The 22,055-nt window shown below is 44.7% G+C and overlaps 1 long non-coding RNA gene across 3 annotated transcripts in view; it reads right to left on the bottom strand.

Moving 5' to 3' along the window:
• Positions 1 to 1,028: 1,028 nt before the first annotated feature.
• The window catches only part of LOC138504083 (uncharacterized), a 316,504-nt gene continuing 295,477 nt past the window's right edge, over positions 1,029 to 22,055 (bottom strand). For all 3 annotated transcript variants that reach the window (XR_011279773.1, XR_011279772.1, XR_011279774.1), the window contains 3 exons: positions 18,566 to 18,721; positions 14,560 to 14,643; positions 1,029 to 1,186 (listed from right to left, as the gene is read on the bottom strand). This is a non-coding gene — a long non-coding RNA (uncharacterized lncRNA). The remainder of the gene's footprint in view (positions 1,187 to 14,559; positions 14,644 to 18,565; positions 18,722 to 22,055) is intronic.

Raw genomic sequence — 22,055 nt, 5'->3', positions numbered from 1 at the left:
GATAGCTCGGGGCAACGTGTTCGCCTTGGAAGTAAGACGACACAGAGTTCGATCCCCAGGTCCGCGCTTAGAAACCTCTAGATATTTAGCAAGTTATAAATAAGCAATCATATCATATCATAACATTAATCAGGTTGGGAAGAAAGGAAACAGGGCAGGCTCACGAGATGGGGGAGAGAGGGTGAGAGGTTGGCAAGCGATGAGAGAGGCAAGAGGAAGGTGGGATGGAGCAACGGGGATGAAAGGGGGGGTGGAATGCAAGGAGCAAGGGAGCCAGGGCTGGTGGGAGATGGAGGCAGAGTGGGAAGTAGGGGAAGGGAGATGGAGAGGCAGAGAGGCAGGGGACTGAGGTAATAGTCTAGGGGGGATAGAAGGATGGTGAAAGATGACAGGGATGGAGACAGGCACATTAGGTGGAAAGGATTGAAACTGTCTGGAAAAGAGGGTCATAGGCAGTAAGGAAGAGAGTGGGAGCGGGAATAGCAGAGCAGAGAAAGACGGGGTAAGAGAAATAAGCCAGTCAGGAGCAATAAGGGACCGAGGAGCAATAGACAAGACGTCCCTGCAGCACTGATTATGGATATAGGGAGACCATGAAAAACAGCTTAGGGAAGGAAACAAATATTACCAAGGCCACCAGGTTATTTGGATGGGAATGTGTTTATTCTCTCCATTAGGAGGGGCAGAGGGAGGACAAAGTCTCCAGTGACTGCTAAGCCTTACTGCCCAGAACGGACTCTCGCTGCTTCAAAACGTATCCTCTTTCCTGAAGCTCTGTTAAAATGTTTGCAACCGTGCCCTGATGCCTGAGGGCGTAGGCGCTTTACAAATGGAAAAATAAAAGATATAAATACATCCTGCTGGCTCCATCAGCACTCAGCAATGGCACATAGTAGCGCTGAGGAACTATTGATCACTGCCTCACACTATTCCCCCATCCAAGCATTGTCCTATCTCAAATGTTCGAGTACTAACTATGCTTACTGCAGCCTCTTAAAGATAGCTCACCAGTATTAAATCACAGACACTGTCGCCTGATGCCCTGAGGCGGTTCCACTTCCAATGCTGGATGAAGCGTCCGGAAAGGAGGAAAATCAACTACGTTCCTGAAACAATGTTTTCTAGTTGCGATGTTTTCACAGCTGGCACCCCGTCCTCATGATTCTAGAGTAGGTCAACTTCATATCTGTAGAAGAAAATTATTCCATTTAAGCAAAGCAACACAATTTAAGGAAAAAATGATATCTTATTTTTCTATTTCGGGGAGACCCCACCAAGCTCTCCCCCTTCCCATATTATTAACCCTACCCCAACCCTCTGCCCACAACTTTTAACCCCTTAACCCCCAATATATTTTGATGAGATTTTTCGAAGCAATTTTTTCGTTAAAAATTACTTTGAAAAAACCCTGTTGATGAAAGAACGTGATACCTTATATTCTTGTCAATTGATCGGACGTCTTCAGTGGGACTGGGAGGGAAACAAAAAAAGGACTACAATATCGAAAAGCACTGAACACATTAATAACGTGATAGGATTGGAACCTGAAAATGAACCACGTCTTACCCAAAGTGTATTGTGTGTCTGAGGCACTGATCTAACTTGACTAATTGATCAGATGGACACATGAAAAATCTGTGTATGCACACATTTCCTTTGTGTATGCGTTGTGGGTATGAAATTAACTACATTTACTGGTTCTGAAAAAACGTGCAATGCTATTCGGCAGATAAGTACACACAATTAAATAAAACCAAATGTTAAACTCGATTTTCCGTCCCAATTAAACTAAATTAGGAATACAGAAATTCCACAGAGCACTCAGTATGCAACTTTTAATATTCAATAAAAGTATGGCATTGTCATACTACACTAAAATACATTACAGATCAATTCTGTTTCCAACAACATTCAAGAACTAACGTCATTGTGGGGCGATGCACAATAGTTGGAGCAATTCGTACTAATAGTCATCTGATGACAGAACCAATCAATTAAATCTCCCAAAGATTACAACAATTGCTAAATGAATTAACAAATGGATAAGTTAGTTTCTACCCCCCCATTTCCTCAACCCTCCATCTAAAACAGCTATCTGCAAAAATGATGATAAAAAATCCATTCTAATGGAGAGCGCCTCCTTAATAAATATGTCAAGGACCCAAGTAAGTAGTTTATCTTTTAGCATAAGGCAATAAAGTAAATCTGGCTTAAATTGATAAAATCTTCTACTAATTAAAAATGGTCTTAATGTTTTCTGTTGATCAAGAGTATGTGCGTGGAACAAGAATTAAAAAGGCCCAATTGTTTATAATATATCCAAACAAAAGGGACACATCAATGAAGCTGATTTCGTTCCTGGCCAATTGCCCTTCAAAGTATTCAATGGAAGGAAACTGATCATAAGGCAAGCTAAATAAAAATGCCGGACTATACTAGGTCACCATCCCAAATGGGATTGTTGTATGGCTGGGATTGAGATTACCGTATGGACTCTGTTAGAGGATGTACCACACTCCACAATCAGTCGCTATTCTTCGTAGAACTTAAGCAGCATTCCAGTAGCCTTTGCCCCACAGGACCTATCCATAGGTTCTGGATGGTCAAGCAAACCAATCGCTCGTGTGTATAGAAGCCAGTGTAGAACTAACGTGCTCTAGCCATCTAATCTTTTTCCCCATTTTACCATCCCATTCGGTCCCCAATGGTCTGCCTTGACAATGTGGCACCAGGGTTTGCCCACGCAGAGAGCCACATCAGAGCCGCAGCTATGACGTGACTATCCTCAATATAGCTCACCATCAGTTCCACATGACTTGAAAAGGTTGGTTCTCCCTGAGGGAGAGACAGAACATTCAGACAACCCCTATTCTCTATACGTTGCCATGTAACCATCGACTCTGTTCCCCAGATCTCGGCACCATGAAAGCCGATGGCTACAGCTTGGACATTGTACACTTGCATTCCCGTCCCTTTAGCAAAATGGGATATTAACCCCATTACCCTGGCAAAGGCTTGAAAATCAGACACCTAAATACTCAAAATACTGCACTCTTTGCAAGGCAATCCAGTTAACCAAAAAGGCTCCATGAGCTCTACAAACCTTACTCATTACCATAGCTGATGACCACGACGATATTCCGTTTCCTATTGGTCATCAAATTAACATATGAGTCTAATAGCATCTGTCATGCATTAGGTGTCCATGCGAGCAGTACACCACCATCAGCATAGGCCTGTAGGGGCAATCTTCTCGGGCCAATTCGTGGTACATCAAGGGTGGCAGTTTCCAAAGCAGCTTGGAGCGTGTTAGTATAACAATTAAATAAAAGTGGAACTACCACACTCCCCTGACATCACATAAGCCTCTACGGGCCTGATTTACAAAAATGTTTACAATGGGAATTTCCCATATTAAGGCATGTTTGTAAATCAGGCCCTCTGTGTTTTAATGGGGGCAGTGCATTCCCCAGCAGAATCTTAGCGTAGAACACATTCAGTATTAGTATGCAGCAGTGATATTAACTTAAACAATCCTTGTGGAATTTCCATGTTCATTGGGATCATCCATAGTTGTTCCCTGTCCACCAAGTTGAATGCTGGTGAAAGCCCCATAAAAGCTAATTATATGGCACCCCCATTACTTATAGTGTATTTGGAGGTTATCAGCATACAATTCAATGGGCGTCAGTATAAGCTAGGCGGTGTGCTAAAATGCACTGGTAATACAATTTGCTGCTACATTACTGCACTGCACAACTACGCCTTTGCAGTAAGGTGAAGGAAAATCCTCCTGCAAGAAGCTAGGAGGTAATTATGCCACCTTAATGCCCAAAATTAGCCAATTCGGCAGAATTACCGCTGGTACTAATACCACCGAAATCCCCCATGGAGTCCAATGGACTGCAATTAATGGGGACTAACACCATCTGCCGCCACTTGTAATTCAGCGGTAATTCCACCGGACCAAGTGGCTGTAACGGTAATACAATTTGGTGGTATCTACAGTTTGGTTGGCCATCCCCAGCTTTTCCCTGAATCCAAGTTGTGTATCACCCAAAATATGAAATAATGTCATCGATTTTAACAAGTGTAGTCTCAGCACTGACTCCAAAATCTGGGATGCTCCATCCAAGAGAGAAATTGGCAATACGATTTAGGGACAGATTTGTCTCCCTTTTTACTAATGGGGACGTTTAACCCCCAGTGCCAAATTTCAGGGATTACCCTGATCTGAAAAAAGTTAGAGAGCAAGGGTCCCCATAATTTCAGATTTGGTCTATATAGGTCAGAGGTAGCACAATCTGGAACAAGGACCTATTGTGTCTTTGGGACGTGATGGCTTTGAAATCATCAGCATGAGAAAGAGGGAACATTTAGTCTGCTAATGCCTTTGACACATCAGGCAGGGGTGTAAACGACATCCTGGTCTTTTGATAAAATGGGGCAATAGTGAGTTACCACAGTGGCTACATTAACATTGGGCTCAATCGAGTGTGATCTATGTCGATTTGTCACCTTAGTAACCACCTTCCAAAAAGCCACTGACATCCTTATTAAACACCATCTCCACCAATTCCTCCCGGAATACTGTTGTGTCTCCACGCCACATCACTGCTCGAGGCGGGACGTGGCCTAATAAAGTCACGGGCGCATGACTTCCGAAGGAAGGAAGCTGGCTGTTCGAGAGCAGATGCGGACCTGGCTGAACGTGTCTTTCTTTTGCTGTGCTTAGGCCCATGCCTTCTTACAGAGCGCCCTCAGGATTGCCTACAGAGAAACTCAACACAGGTGACGAGCAGGCGGGATGGCTCATGTCGGAGGCTTGTGGCACACTACACTATCTGCCTGTATAAAAGAGTTGCACACGTCAAGCAGCACTCCAACCCACATGTCTGAGGGCAGGCTGCAGGCAAAGAGAGCATTGGGGATATAGGGAGCATACCAAGCCACCCCATGCTAAAGATAGTCAAGGAAGATCACATACGAAGGTAACCACGTCAGCTAGTAGAATAGAGGTAAAACACCTGCTAGCACATGGAAGGGGTATGTCCAAGCCAAGACCAGGCACACCATCAAGGTTAGCAGCCACGCTCAGTACACCCTCTGCAATGCGGGGCCAAAGCTGTTTGAACACAGTACTGGGCCCATTTGGCCTATACACTGCTCGATCATCCAGGTGGGTCATTGGCTTCAGAAATTTGAAACGACGATGGACTGTAAATCCGTAAAGACACCCAGGAAGATGAGATCTCATCCGCTACTGAATTTAGGGGATGACTTGCTGCACACCTTCAACTCACTAGTGACTGAGGATGGCACAGATGTCTATAAGTCAGCGAAAGATGCCCTAACAGCGCATTTCATGCCACAATTAAATCCACACTACAAGATCTTTAACTTCTGCACCTTAGTGCTGACCGACTATGGAACCTATTGATGCATATCACAACAGATAACAGCATTTCTCCCTATCATGCGACTTCAAGTACGTCAACAACAAGATCGGCTCCAGATGATCAATGGAATGCAATGTGAGTAGTTGCAATGAATAATACTGAGTGAGGAGGGCATATCCCTAGCAACAATACTAGAATATGGACGTCAAAGGGAGATCTCACATGACAGAGCAGCACACATGTGTACCACCTGCAGAAGCAACAGTCGCTCAAATCACCAATCACCTACATCCCAGAGGAGAGAGCAAAGAACCATACAATGCCCCTGTGTGGCAGCCAAGAACGCCTGGACTGAATGATTGTGGTTGGTGTGGTGGCCAACGCCATGGAAAGAGTAACTGCCCAGCACAAGGGACCACATGCGGTGCATGTGAACACCAGGACCACCACACAAGAGTCTGCCGGTCATCGGGCCCACCAATGCAGAACCAGACCCCAGCCCCAGGACCCAACATCAAGAAAAAGAAACAAGCCAAAGCCCGCTGGTCGAGGCTGAAGACAACTCCTCTGACGATTCGGAAGACGAAAGAGACAAAATGGTGGCAACGTTCAGGTCCACCTAATATCAGCACTAGAACATGGGAAGAAGCTGTTGAGAAAGATAAGGAGGCACAGGTGCCTTGTACAGATACAAGGACAAGAAACAGTGATGACCGTCAATACAGGGGCCTCAGGAAATGTCATGCCACTGAGGATTTTCAAGCAGGTGCAACCTCAGCAGAGCCGAAGAACACAGACAGACTCCTGTATGCATGGGGCTGCAAGACACTGTTACCGGTGGTGGGTTTTGGCAACAGTCGGCAAAGGAGACAAATCTTATCCAATATCTACGTTGTTTAATGCCGGCATAGATTGTTTGCTTAGTTGGAACTTTGCAGGGAACCTGCGTCTGATCAAGTTTACTGAGATGTTACAGATACAGATGAGCTCCAAGACCTGCTGGCATCCCAACCTGCATAGGATGCCTGGAAGGGAAGGTAATCAAACTACACATCAACACAACGGTACAACCGAAAGTAGTGAGACAGAGGAAGATGCCCTTCCACATGCAAGACCTGGAAAGCAAAGGAATTGTAAGAGCCAGAGATGTTGGACAAAATATAAAGGTTGTCAGGGCGCATGCCATGGGTCTTCCCCATGGTTATCACCAAAAAGCAGAAACAACCAGGGAAGGTACGCATATCCATCGATATGCACCTGTAGAACGCAGCAATCATCTGTGAAAGACACATCATCCCAACTCTGGATGAGATTGTGACTGACCTGAAGGGGTCACAGTTCTTCTAAAAACTAGACTTAAATACTGCAAACCATCAGCTAAAGTTGCACAAAGACTTACGGTATGTTACATGCATTTGGGGCTGAGAAGATATAAAACACTGAACTTTGACATATCATCCGCAACTGATGTGTTCAGCAGATGATCCAGTTGATTCTTCAAGACATCCCAGGGGTGCTAAATGTCAGCGATGACATCATGGTCCATGCAGGCAGCAAAGAGGGACACCTGCTCCGACTAGTGGGCGTCCTCGACAGGCTAGATGATGCCGGTTTGACCATACACAAGGAGAAATACGAATTCCTGAAGGAAGAGCTGACTTCCTTTGTCTATGTATTTAGTGGCAATGGGATGTCGGCTGACCCCCTCAAGGCCACGGATATCAAAGGAGCGACACCACCTATAACGCCCACAGAAGTATGCCGTTTCTTTGGAATGGCCACTTACTGTGGCAGGTTCATATCCAATCTAGCCACCATCTCTGTGCCCCTGAGAGAACTAGCTAAGTCTAGCACCAAATGGGAATGCAGCCCTCGCTCTCAAGATGTGTCTCATCACATATAGGACTTGCTATCGTGGGAATGGAGCCCTTGCTGTCAAGAGGTGATTGAGCACATCTAGGCCTCAGTGTCGGCCAACACGACCATGGCATAGCATGTCGCCACGCTACAGACAGAACTATACGTGGTGCAATTCCAGTTGGGCTGGAAGCAATATTAGTACAGACCTCCCCACCAGTGAAGGAAAGCCAATCGCATACACCTTTCGAGCACTAATCCACATGGAGCAACGATCCTCCCACTGTGAGAAAGGGGCGATTGCTGTTTTCTGGGGGTGCAGACATGTTAACCTTTACCTCTGTGGTCGAAAATTCAAGTCCTACACAGACCACAAGCCTCTAATAACTATACTCACAGGTTCAGTCCCACACCCTTTGCAGCCGGTACACCAGACAACAGTGGATCCTCAGCGAACAAACGAGAACTCTGGGCAACAAGAAGCAGCCCTGTATGTGCTACCCGGGCCAGCACATGACTCATCTGGTCCTCACGATTCCCCATCCTACAAATACATGTAACTGAGGTCACAAGATGGTGGCCTGGTCCTGAGATAAGAATCCAAGGGAATCACTAGCCAGATAGGAAATTCCCCTCAGTAATTTTCAACTCAATAGCAAGTCGAGACAGAGATGATCCTTTCCTGTCATGGGTTACCACTAATGTGGGTTTTTAGAAAATGAAGCTATATGCATAATAACTTGTGCACTGTTAAGTAGGGGCAGTCTTCTCTCCCCCTTTTCTTTCATATTGGTGGTTCATCACCGTCACCCTAGGGACAGCACCCCCTGATAGGGACAGGGTGTGCTTCTACTTAGGGATAGTTTTAGTGGCCTTATGAGTAATTCTGGCTAGACTTTTTGTGCACTAGATAGTGCTCCGAAACCCATTTTGGTGTGATATAAGACGTTGGGATATAACAGTGCAAAGAAATTGTTGCCCTACCGAATTCTAGAATGCAGTCCCTGACTGTTGTTGTGTCAGTCCCACGCATAACCAACACGAATTGAAATGTGGATGCTACATCTCCAACCGTAGGAATTTGACTTGATCCACTAGTTAGGGGCAGAAACCCCACTGATTTCTTGTTGAAACATCCTAGGGCTGCAACAGGGGCAGAGGTTAAAGAGTCCACGAAAACAGATTGTGAGCACCATGAAACCCAAAGCAGTCAGCATTGTGGACATTGCTGAAGTGACCAACGTTGACCCTTGTTGCGGCTTGGTGAAAAATGCAACACAAGTAGGCTAGTGGAATTTGTTCCTCCGCAACCACCACAACCGCATGGCCGCAGCCAAAGACTTCCTAGCAGGGGTATCCACGATCCATCAGGAACTATCCATCACAAGTGACGGGTTGATACTGAGAGTTGCACACATCATCATCCCAATCAGCTTGCAGGACAGAATTGTCACTCTGGCACACAAAATGTACCATGGGATCGTGAAGACCAAAGCCTAGTATGCCATGGAGTGTGGTTCCCACAAGTGGATGCGAGGGCATGTACCTCTTAGTAGCCATGGATGACTACTCTTGCTACCCAGAGGTGGAGGCCATGCAGTCAATTGTGGCAGAAGCAGTGCTACTGCAATTGGAAAGATGTTTGCGACACACAGGCTGCCAAAGTCCATAAGGGGCGACAATGGGCCTCCCTGCCAAGGGAAAGTGATGGTGAAGTACATCGGCAACCTACACACCCACCATCACCACATCACCCCACGGTGGCCACAAGCCAAAGGCGACACTGACCAGTTCATGAGGATGATAAACAATGTGCTGCGGATAGCAAAGGCACAGAAACCCCCAGTGAAAGGTTGAGCTATATAATTTCCTACACCTCATGCCTCAACCGACACCAACCCCAAGCAGATCTGATGTACGGGACTATTCTGAACTCCTCAATACCCCATCATCCGAGCAAACGCATGAAAGCCATCGACCAATGCCAAACTCACACCACAAGGGTAGCGGCCAATGAAAGGATGAGTGTAAAATGAGAAGCGAGGTAAGCTCAACACAAGGTCAGGGATCATGTATTGGTTTTAGGGAATGCCACAAGGTCGAAAACTAGCAAGCCAGTATGAGCCCACTCCATTCACTGTAACCAGGAGAAAAGGGAGATGATAATAGCCAGCCGGGGCAGCAAGAAATCTGCAAGGAATGCATCCTGGTTCAAACGAGTCCCTGATGGTCTGTGGAGAGAGCCAGGATCAATGACACACCAAAGGGGATGAAGAGACAGCCACCATGAGTCAAAACAAGTTGGAGGGGTTTGAGCCTGCGCCCGATCCAGATGTCCGAGCAACGGCACCCCATCCACTGGCCAATTCCCCCGCCAACAGAGACGCAGGGGGCGACCAGGCAGAGAGAGAACTTCCCAGCAGCACAGCAGGTACAACCTGAGGGTGGCACCAGGTTCCCCGGGCAAACTGAGTCACTATGTATGCTAATATGGACAAAAGTTAAAGCACATGAATAGGGTGTTATTATTTGTTTAATGAAAAAGGAGAGGAATGTTGTTTCCACGCCAGGTCACTGTGCGAAGCTGGACATGACATGATAAAGTGACGGGTGCCTGACTTCCGGAAGAAGGAAGCTGGCAGTCCGAGAGCAGACCTGGCTGAACGTGTCTTTCTTTTGCTGCGCGTAGGCCCACACCATCATACAGCACGGCCTCAGGATTACATACAGAGCAATACACCAACCGCCTGGGCCAGGCCTTATGCCTTAAGAGTTTGACACTGTTGTGCTCCCTCCTCTTTCGTGTGATCATTGTATTATCTCTTGGTTTGACCCGAAGTGCCTCCCAAAATTGTTTCCTAGTCTCCCCACATGTTGTAATGATGTCAGAGCCCGGGAGAAAAAATCCCAAACATTGAACTAAATTAAAATACTGACCTTGAAACGTTTTTTGTTTTTGTTTACAGCTTTGCCTAGCACTGTCTATGGGTTTTGACTATCAAGTCGAGGACACCTCGTGCAAAACGAAAAACGTCCAACTACATCAAGCATGTGTAAATGAAAAACACCCTGGTAGTTTGGGTGACCCATTACACCATCAAGTAGGCGCATTGGACGTAATTGCAATTGGTTATTTGTAACGCGCTTTATACCCAGAGCTTTACTGAGCGCGGACCCAGGGATCGAACCTGTGTTGCTCTGCGTCGTCTTGCTTCCAAGGAAAGCGTGTTGCCCTGAGACTCACGCATAGCACCTGTGCCGCACGAGAAGAGCGCAGCAGAGACCTGATGACTTTAGCTCCAATTAGCAGTGCCGTGTTTATGAATGCCAACTTTTAATTCTGGGTAAACGCCCAGAGAGCGATAATGCCTTTCAACAATGCATTCTCAACTCCTATTTAGCAGCTAGGCGCAGCCACGGCTTTATTACCTCCAACCGATTCTGCGGTGGTTTTGAATCAACAACAATGCTTGCCAGCTGTGACTTCAGAACAATTAATTGTAGTTTATTTTTATTTTTCCCCAAGAAGAGCTTGTTATTTTTTTTTAATCTAAGCAATTACCTAGTGGGTTGGAGCTGTTACTCTTTATTAAACGCAATTGGACTAATCCATGATTTTTGCATGACAGCTCAGCCTAAATGAGTTCCTTTGTTGAATAAAAGATTCAATCCTATTAATGAAACTACACACCTGGGTTGCCTCTCTATCAGTCCTGGCAGCATGATACACACAGTGCACATAATATGGTGCAAGCAGGCCACACAAAATCCAGGGCGCGTAAATCTCAAATGAGATCGGCCGCCATGGCAATGGCCGGCCGAAGGTTGCAAGTGCTTCAGAGCCTGGACCCCCATGAATTTCTCAGTATCAATTGGGTGATCACCTCGAAAGAAATCTGCCCTCAACCAGCCTGGCTCCTGGCGGTGCGTTCCATGGGAGAGGACTTAAAGGGCTCAATGGGCCTCATTAGGAGTATGGCGGTAAGGCAAAAACGGCGCTGGTATCGCTACCGTCACCATTGCTACTGTACCGGCATACTAGGACTTCTGCTCGCGGGTGCCCTTGCAGCCACCTGGTCTGACCAGGTGGCCGTACCGGCACCCGCGAGCAGAACATGATGGTAGCAACGGTACTGTTATAAATGGTAGCGCTGCTATCTTCCTCCCCATTCCCATTGAGCCCTATGGAGAGGGATCACCAAGCAAACCCTCACAGTTCATGGAAAGTCTGGGGACACAGAAAGCAACCCGGGGGGGGGGGGGGTAGTTGTACAGGACTTTGGATGATGGCCAACTTTAGGAAAGGAAAGCAAGGGTAACCAGGCCGGACAGAGCAAGCACTGAGCAAATGCAGTCGGAACGCATTGAGGAGCGGATCGCTCCTCCTACCTCAATGCTGATAACAGGGTTGCAGATAAGCTAGTGGGACACTGTATATAAGAGTGATGAAGACATAGTCCCCTTGCTCTATGTGCCTAAATAGTCATTATAATATAGTAACTCATTATAACTCATCTCTGATGAGGCCCGACAACGCAGGAACATGTGTCTGGGGTTATTATTGCCACTCTTGTTCAGACGAGAATTACCTGCCATTTCTGTGCAGGACTGTTCTCGTGGGTCAGAACTCATATATAATACCCACACAAAAATACAAAAATGCCTTATAGGCATCTTATAACTTTGTGATAAACTAGTGGGTTCTTCATAATAATAATAACATTATGCGAACTTATATGGCACCGAAATATTTTTTTAATTCTTAGAAAATCTTACAAGTTTGAAGTAGGATTTATGTAAGATCTTACAAGATTCTGATAGGATCCTCATAAGAAAATCAAAAAGAAATGGTTGCATGGGTAGGAATTTCCTTCTGATAAGGCACAGAGACCTAACACTTGCCTGCGGAACTTCAGAACTTCGTGAGTGGGAACCAGTTACCCAGAATAGGTCATTTAGCTCCCACATCTTTGGGAGACATCTTCCTGAAATATGCTGTACACATAAGGAACTTGGCCTGAGCAGTGAGAACGCTATAGGATTTAAAGTAGGCTCGCCGTCCATGTCATCCTTATTAGATTTCATGGGCCAGTTCAAAGAGATTGGACTTTTACCAGGCGAGTCCCTGTCAGATTCAGCTCTAGTAGTGTGATTAAATATGCTGTTTCCTAGATATGATATGATAGGTTATTTCTAACTCGCTTAATACCCAGAGGTTTTTACGTGGACCCGGGGAATCAAACCTGTGTTCTCCATGTTGTCTTGTTTTCAAGGGGAGGACTTTGCCCCTGAGCTATCCTCCTCAGACCACATGGGTTTTCCTGGAGCAAATGATGGGATGGACATCTTCAAAGCACAAGGAATATTTCTACATAAATTCTCTGTCACCATGTTGATCTTCCCTTTTAAAAACTATCATGGTAGCTTGTAAATTGTTTAATTAGCTGAATGATGAGCACAATATTAGCATACAAGTGCATTAATAATGGAGTGGATTACAGATCAGAGAATGTAGTAGACTGTATGAAAATATTCTTGAAATATCATCAAGCACATTCCCTTGTTAAGCGGCAAATCTCCTACGGCCACAGTTAAGTAGTAGCCTGCAGGAACTACAGATATTAGCCTTGATAAAAGGTCAGCCTTTTACTTCTCAGTCAGACACGTAGATGCCATGTTTATTATCCGAATGGCAGAGCGGAAAGCTGGAGTAGTATGGGCCTCATCACGAGTTGGGCTGTATTCCCGGCTGTAATACCGCCGACTGTAATAGCCCTAGCACCGACCGGTCCGGTGGTATTACCACCGGATCACGGGTTGTGCCTTAACCGTAAATCCCCATTCTTGATTGGGTCCATTGGATCCAATGGGGAATTTTCGGTGCTAATACTGCGGGCTAATACAGCCGGCTGTAATACAGCCGAAAACAGGGATTTTCACCTTCAGAAAATAGCTGAAGGTAAAACAGCCGATTTAGCACCCAACTCGTGATAGGGCCAGCCCTTAAATGCAGCGGTAATACCATTAACACCGCATTTAAGGGCTACAGCCCAACTCGTGATGAGGCCCTATATACCATCATGTGATTTCCAGATTGAATTTCCTCTTAAAGAAACAGAATTCCAAGAGCAACTGTAACCCCATTTTGGCCTACCCTTACAAACGATAGCTACAGTCTCTGCCTTTTTATTCAGTTAACCAAGAAAGGGTACCCATCCACCGTAATATACGGAATCCAGGTTCACCATTTGCTCTAGGCCCCAGCCTCGTTAGTGTTTTTGAACCAATACATAACGATGCAATTGGGTGGATTGTTCTCTGAGGTACAGTAGTGAGTTGTTGGTGACCCCTCCTGGCCGCTCTGGAGAACAATGACCAGCACGCCATCTCACTCTGTGATACCCAACCCTTAAGGATCACTCACTGCTTCCGTCTTAAACTCTTAAAACAGGATTCTGAACCTATTAGCTGTCAATGTAACGGCTGAAAAACATATTCTGAGACACGATCAATGTCCATTCATTTTACAGTTTTGCACTGGATGATTCGTAGATGAAGGAGGATCTTCTTCTTACTGGCGTTGAGACAGAGATTGTTTGCCGAACACCATGCCTGGATGGCATACTGACAGTTGGGGGTGAGAGAGGAGGAAGAGGGGGAAGTTTAGGAAAGTTTGAAGGAAAGCTGTGTGTCATCGGCATAACACTGGAAATGAGGATAGAAGGAGGAGATCAGATGAGCAAGAGGGGCGAGGTAGATGTTGGTTGGTAGATGAAGACCAGCACTCATTATCTGGTTATGGTTTCTATTCTATCAATGGTGTGACCTCTGTTGAAACCCTTCCAGTATGGTCAGATAGTGCCCACAACAGATTAATGCCACTCATTGATCTGCCTTTTCCAAAACCGAATATCTTTCCTCAGTCGAGGATCCTTACAAAGCCGCAATGGCAGATCGAGTGTCTAATGGAAGACATTCACGATCCACATATTAAACACAACATTTTAATGAGAATAACTTAGGCAAAAAAAATGCGCTGGTCGAGATACTCTTTTGGAATGCTTCCAGTTGGTGTGCAGGTTGAGAGACAACTATTGATTGGGATATGTAAATTCCCTTCATATAAACTGATTTCAGGAGACCTGGTTGGAGACACTTGTACATGTTTATTTTCCTGACACAACCCAGTGTTACACCTAAAAGCAGGGAATGTTAAAGGCTCATTACAGACTTGTTAACAACACCCTTCAGATCAGCAAGGACAAGAAGGGTACCAGTGCCCGTGCTCTCTCATCAGACTTACCTTGGGGGGACCTGGAACAGGGCCCTCGGAAAACGAGCACAAAGACTTGCCTTCCCAGGCCACCACCTCTGTTAGGAAGCAGACCTGCGTGGAAAAAGAAGGCCAGGTTTAGCCGACTACTTATGATTATGACTTTTCGCTTCCATACACATCCAATGTTAGGTTATGTTATTTGATATTTGAATAGCTCATACTTCCTGGCATGTCCTCGAACTGCTGTGGTGGATGAATGCCTTTCGGAAGAATGTTGTATGAGCAGTCATGTAAATGAAAGAAGTGGTACAATGCGTGGGTACATTTATTGCCAAATCAGTGATAAGCAGAGAATGACTAGGTGTAAAGCGATTGTTTTCAGTCATGCAGTGCATATTGCAGATGCATAAGGAAGAGTAATGTGTCAGTGGCTATGTGACAGTTCGACCACATTTGTTTTTGGGGAATCAGCTGTATTCTTTGGGTTGCAGCACGAGAGAAGCCGAGGGTGATGTAAGAAGCCTGTCAGTCCCTAGTGCAACTGTCTACAGTTGAGGGGTCTGCTGTATTGTATATGCAGGAAACCTGACTCAATGGCTATTATGCAGTCGACATGCAAATCACATGCACAAGTGTAATATATGACACAAATACTACCACCATACGTTCTCAGGTGAAGAAGACAGGGCCAGGTTGACCAGGGAGAGAAGTCCAATCTCAGCAGACAGAGAGAGAGAGAGAGAGAGAGAGAGAGAAAGAGAGAGAGAGAGAGAGAGAGAGAGAGAGAGAGAGAGAAAGAGAGAGAGAGAGAGAGAGAGAGAGAGAGAGAGAGAGAGAGAGAGGGAGAGAGGGAGAGAGAGGGATATAAGCAGAGAGCTGATAATAATGTCTATTTAGGTGAGATCAAAGGTGGAGGTGGAGGAAGACCAGGAGCAGCAGGAGGGAGTTAGAAGTGATGAACTTCAGAGTTGATTTCTGGAGCAGGTAAGATATTGGCTTGAGAGTGGAACAGTAAAACTGTGCAGGTGTGTGTGTTTCTGGGGCAAGTAGGTTAGACAGATTAGTGTAAGAAGTGATTAAGAAGTGGACAATAGTGGTTGAAAGGGGGGTGTATGAGTAGTAGTGTAGAGGAGGGAGTAGTAGTGTGTAGGAGAGAGACATAGGGAGTACTAGTGCGGAGGAGGGGGAGCAGAGTGGAGGAGGGAGTGTTAGTGTACAGGAGGATGTAGTAGGGATGAGAAGGGGAGTAGGAGTGTGAAAAGGGAGCAGTAAAGTAGTGGAGGGAGGAGTAACCTAACATGGTGGACAGGAGACATAGGAGGAATGTGTTGAATAGAGCTTTAATCAAACAGGGTGGATGTATGGCACAATCACCAATTTCCTGTAGAACACTAATCACTGGAAAGTGTTGGCAAAGTTAGGAAGTCCCCGGGGAAGTTTAGCAAAATAAGGTGTTCTGCCTGTGGGTCCTCACCACAAGCAGAAGACAGAAATTGACATAGCAGTCAATTTATGGATCTAATAACCTGGTGTCAGGGATGCCTGGGTTAGGTTGGAGGTGCGACACAAGATGAGAGAGAAGGCCCACAAGAACATCAATAAAAACACTTGAACTTCCTCTGTGGCTAGGAGTTATGCTTGTGCCAATTGTGACATCAGATAATGCTTACCTATCAATTAAACATGTTTCCTCAAAATGAACAATGCGTACATGTCCCATTTCTTTCAGCAATTTCACTGATGTGTGGCCTCTAGCTACTGAAAACAGATTTATTTACTTTCATAGGAGCCATATTAGTCCTAAAAACGCCCAGTATTGTCCCCACCTCAGTCAGATTAGTGCACTGGGTGTTTACAACAAGCCCATGCTAATATCTCTTATTTGGGCATCATTTAACAAGAGAATCCATGCCTTATAAAGCTTTGTAGAATATTATTTATTATTATTATTATTATTATTATTATTATTATTATTATGTTTTGAGCCTGGACCTAGCTTCGAGAAGCAACAGAGTGCTTTAGAGAGGTATATAACAGTACAGATGTATAACAGAGCACTTTTCAGAGGTAACAACAGAACAAATATACAATGGGAGTAGGGTACAGAGGGACAGAGAGAAGGGGTACATCTGTACCGGGTGTTAGGGAGGAGAGGGCCAGATGGCGTCTAGCAACTCAGGTGGCGTGGGGGGGGGTGACCTGATGGCCTGGGTGTTGAGGAGCAGAGGCTCCTTGAAGAGGTGGGTCTTAAGTTCGTTTTTGAATTGTAAGAGCGTGGGGGCAAGTCTGATACTGACGAGGAAGAGGTCCACAGTCTTGAGGCATAAGCAGAGAAGGCTTGTTTTCTGGTCCTTTCCTTTTTGCAGTGGTGGATTTCAAGTCTGCACGTGTTCTGGCTTCTGATGGTGCGCTGTCTGCCAGAGATGCTGAGTTTCTCCGCGAGATAGCTGGGTGACTTGAAGGTGACTGCCTTATAGATGATGCAGCAAGACTTGAAGGGGAATTATGTATGCAGTTGGAGCCAGGAAAGGTCGATGAGGGTCGGGGTTGATATGGTTCTATCTGTGTAGACCCTTGATTAGGCATGCAGCCACATGTAAGACACTTCTCAGGGGCACAAGGGAGGACGATGGGAGACCTTCGAGGAGGGCATTTCCCCCATCCAGGTGGAATTGGACTAATGTTTGAATCGTGGATCTAAAGCTGTCCACAGGGAGGAAGGGTTTGACTTTCTGCAGATGGGAGAACTGATACCACGCTGTCTGGGTTTTCTTAGCTATGTGTGTCTTAAAGGAGAGGTTTCTGTCGATGTGGAACCCAAGGGACTTGGCGCAGGAAGTGAGCTCAGGTGTGAAGCCCTCAAGGTTCATGGCTGACAGCCAGGTCTGTATGTCTGGGTGTTCGGTGCTGTTGGTGAGGAGTAGGAATTCGGTCTTGGAGCGGTTGAGCTTCAAGTATGCATTCGACATCCAAGACTGGATCAGTGAGAGGCAGGATTTGAGCCTGTGGATGTCCTTGATGGAGTCGATCTTGAGGTTTGGCTGTATGTCATCTGCATATTGGTGGATGTTGTGTATGGCTAAGAGGGCTCCCAGTAACTACACTTATAGATTGAAGATCACTGGGGAGAGGATGGAACCTCCACACATGACGGGTATCATTGGCAATCTAGAAGAGTCCATCTGAATAAACTGCTGGCAGTTGCTGAGGTAGGATTCAAACCAGCGTAGGACAAGGTCGCTGACCCCCATGTGCCGATGTAAGCTTGTCCATGAGCGCTTGGTGGTCTACTGTGTCGAAAGCGGCCAAGAGGCCAAGTAGAACAAGGAGGCAGGGGTGGCCATCATCACAGATGTTGGGTTTTTCCAACAAGCACATGCTAATATCTCTCGTTTGGCGATCATTTAACAAGATAATCCATGCCTTCTAAAGCTTTGCAGATGGCAGCCTTAAGTTTGTATTGAAGTTTCCAAACTCAATTCTACATCCTATTTTTAAAAAAGGTGTCTGCAACCACTAGTCTTTGCAAAGAGCAATGAGTTTATGTACCCTGCTTACAGAAAATAAAATACGATTCTGGGCATGTGGAGGTCTACCAAGTACATAAATAACACATTCACATGCTGCATCTGCTATGACTAACTTGTAAGTGGACAGCCTAAAGATCTGAACATTTGGAAATAAGCATGTTTTGATCTTCTAGGTGTTGGTGATCTTGATGAACAAATAGAACAAGAAAGGATTATTTTGGACATAACTCGGTCATCGGATAATGCAAATGGAAGAGGATATGTTTATCACCACTGGATTGATATATCTAATACAGGGCATTTAATTAGATGACTGCTGTCTGACTCTTGATTTATCCCTTTTCCCCATTACATCAAGGGACTTGTATATCTTAGGCACTGTATCAGTTAAGCATTTGGAATTGACCATTTGAAGTTTCAGACTTAGCAAACATTTGCTTCCCATGTTGCTTCACTGTGATTGCTCTTACAACTGGGTGGGGAGTTAGTGCACATGTCAGTACCTTGTATGCAATCTGTTTCTTTACATCCATCTCTTGCTGTCCACAGGTAACAATTGAAAGAACAGATGGATCCTCACAGGTGGAAGCTGGAACTCAACGTGACGCGTTCAGCTTGGGATTCTGATGTGTATACTTTTTTTGGGTGATTATTGGTGACTAAAAAGGAAATGAAAAAGATGATTCAGAAAGAGTGAGTATTACATTTCCAACAAAAGGGGCAAGATTTTATTAGAAGACATAGTAGGACTGATTCACAAAGATCTGTACTGGCCGAAATTGTGTCATACCTCTGTGCATCTCAGACTTGAACCTGGTGTCTTATGCCTCCTTCACAAAGTCTTAAACTTGAACATACCTGTAAGTAACTGAATATCTCTTATATATCCATGTGTAACGTCTTATGAATGAGGATGCTTTGAGCATCTGTGGAGATGTGCCAGGTGAAGGCTTTGTGAGTCATGTACAAGTTAGCAAGTTAACATGGGGACGCTAACACCCTTCTTCTTTTCGCTCAAGTGCAGTACCATCAGTAAGGTGTATGTGTTGTGCCATTCCAATTAAGGATGGTTCAGTAGAAGTACAATGGATAGATTGGCAACCTGTGCCTGGCTTAAATAACTCTGATGATGCAGCCCTTCTTCGCATACTCCTAATGCCCTACATATACTGATGAACAGATATACATAGTTTATGACGCGTTGTCACTTATCAGTTAATGTTTCTAAAACTAAGATATTAGCAGTGGGATCCAAAAGAACTTGCTTCTTCTTATTTCATCAAAATGGGTTAAAACTGGACTTTGTAGAGTTTCTGATGCCTAGAGAGAACCTTCTTAAAGAATTTGGGTCACTTTTTCTGAAGCCTTCTCGACGTGTCTTTATTCAGGCAATATTACCTGAGGAGGGGGCCATTAACAGTGAGGTAATGCCCCCAGGGCTCCGTTAAAGCCCTTGCTTCACGTGGGCTTCTAACTATGGCCCCGGTGGCATTACCCGACCGGTAATGGCCCCCCTCCGAGGGTCATATTGCCATTAGTACCCAGGCATGTCGTACTGTGACTGTTTCTCGACTCGAGAAAAAATGGTCACCAGGGATCGGGAAGAAAGGACTAAATGTAGTCCTTTCTCCCTTTCCAGGGCAGCCATTAAAATCAATGTGAAAAAAAGTAAACAAAAAAGCCGCCATGGAAAGGGCGAAGGGACTACACTACACACCACAGAGGTCAGAGCCTTCTCGGGCAGGTAAGGCCCGAGCGAGGGCCAATGAGCTTGCGTTTTACAAGCTTATTGACCCTTGCATGGTATTAATTAATGTTATTTGGATACTTTTTTTTAGAATATTTATGATTTCCATTTCTGAGTTTTCTTTGAATGATTGGTTCCTATTTGAGAGATATGAATGATTTGAATGATAATTGTTATTTTGGTCAGCTGAGGATGTTTTTTCATTTGGATACAAGATGTGCTTATAAATATATTATTTGGTTAAAAAGAAAAACGTACAGTTAGTCCTCAATATGATTTTCAGTTGTTCAATCCTGTCATATTTTTACACAAGGAAAAACATGCTTTCAGTGAAATACTTGTACCACTTTTTGCATGTCTTGCAACACATGCGGGAAACAAGACATTACCATGCAACACCATAGCAGAGATGTCAAATGTAACATAGATTTTAAATTGTATGTGTAGTACTTCTGCTAGGCGAGTAAACCTAATTAAAAACATTCGCTCTGTATTGTAAACCGAACTGTAATGAAACAAATATTATAATACTTTTTTAGGTGCTTAATTTGCAAATTTTTATTAAGCATAATACTCTTATCAATATATAATTAATGGCACTTAGCACAAAAAACCCAATGATTTCCACAAGGGAACTAAATGCAAACATGTATGGTATACAGCAATCAAAGGGTGTCTCTATTTTTTAAATGGTTTCTTTAGTGTGAACCATTGGATATTATCTGATTAAAATTGTGATATAATGTAGTTCCTAGGTTGAGAGGGCACTAACAGGTCTTAATTGCTTGCAACATAAACTAATGATCCTGAACCATGCACGATGTGTGAATTAGAATTAAGGGTAATTAAGACTCATTAGTGCCCTCTTGCCGTACCACTAAAAAAGATGAATATCTCTTATCTATAATTTTCAGGTCTGGATAATCACTCCACCATTTATTTTCTTAATGTTCATGAATTTCATTTAATGCTTTTGAAAAGGGCATCACCCAGCTTGAGGTTTGCCTCAGAGCTCATTGTGTGAAAAGAAAACTGGGAGGGAATTAAGCAATGAGGAATGGCCAGACATGAGAAGACCTAGGTTGACTTCAGTCCACATTCTCAGATGAAAGGGCGGCTCTTTAGAGCAAAGTAGATGGGCAGATCAGAGGACTAGGGATGTGTGTAGTGACCTGGTTTCCCTGCTACCTTTGTTAGTATGTATGGAATGTTGGGTGAGTGACATAGAATGCAGCCTGTGAGAATGTTGATGTATGAGTGGAAGTTCTGAGTGTGTCAGTTGATGAGATGTAGATCCCTACAGAGGATGCCGGTGCAGGTTGCCTTAAGCTTAAATGTTCCTGACTGGATAAACCTAATATGATGTACTGGAACTTTAATAAAAGGACGACTATTGCATCAGAAGATGTCAGAGACATCATTGGTGAACCTTTAACTTTACAATGTGCTTGCTGACTCAAGAGCTCTCTCCTCAAGAGTTTGTATTCAGCAGGCTAACATTTGAGCCTGTTTCAGGAGGCTGGTCCTAGGCTTCTGGATGATTTTATGTTTTGACTTGTTTTACTTAGAGGACTTTTGGCTATTTGAGCTTTTCGTGACAAAAATAAAACAGTTTAAACAGTACGACAATCAAGTACAAATAAGACCACACAATGCCAATGTCCATAACCTTATAAAAACGTGCTTAGTGCTATAGAGATTGTGCCACGCAACTCCACCATAAAAACACACTCAAAGTCCCGATTAAAAGTAAAGCTTTACAGTATCCATCATCTCGTCCATTGTCCTGCTAGAGGTGGGTTCACACACAAACTCGCAGCCCCCCAGTCCCATTTCTCTCTTTTTTTCCAGACACGAATTAAAAATAACAGCTGCCATCTTGGTGATGATCAGGTCAAGGTCCTCCAAGAGAAGCATAAGTGACGCATTTCCATCCTCCAACAGGACTTTCGCCTCTAAAAGAGGGATGATTTTTTTTTTTGATTGTAGAAAATTGTAACCAGGACATTGAAGCAGAACATGAGTAAGACCCTCGGCCTCCACTCGACATAACTTGCAGTTTGAAGCGACAGAGTGATTCTGCCTCCTTGAGCTATTGCCTAATGCCAGGCTGTCTGCTCACGCCCAGGCAAAGAGGAATCTTTCATTTGGTTTCCATAAGGTTCTCAGAGATGGCTGCTGGTAATGTTTTGTCCCATGAGTGGCAGCCCAGACATGAGTATTTAGGTGAACCATTAGGTCATATG

Source organism: Ambystoma mexicanum, chromosome 11 (genome assembly GCF_040938575.1).
Source record: "Ambystoma mexicanum isolate Mex_15411 chromosome 11, UKY_AmexF1_1, whole genome shotgun sequence".
In the NCBI taxonomy this organism is placed as follows: domain Eukaryota; kingdom Metazoa; phylum Chordata; class Amphibia; order Caudata; family Ambystomatidae; genus Ambystoma; species Ambystoma mexicanum.
This window is presented reverse-complemented; position numbering and strand designations above follow the sequence as displayed.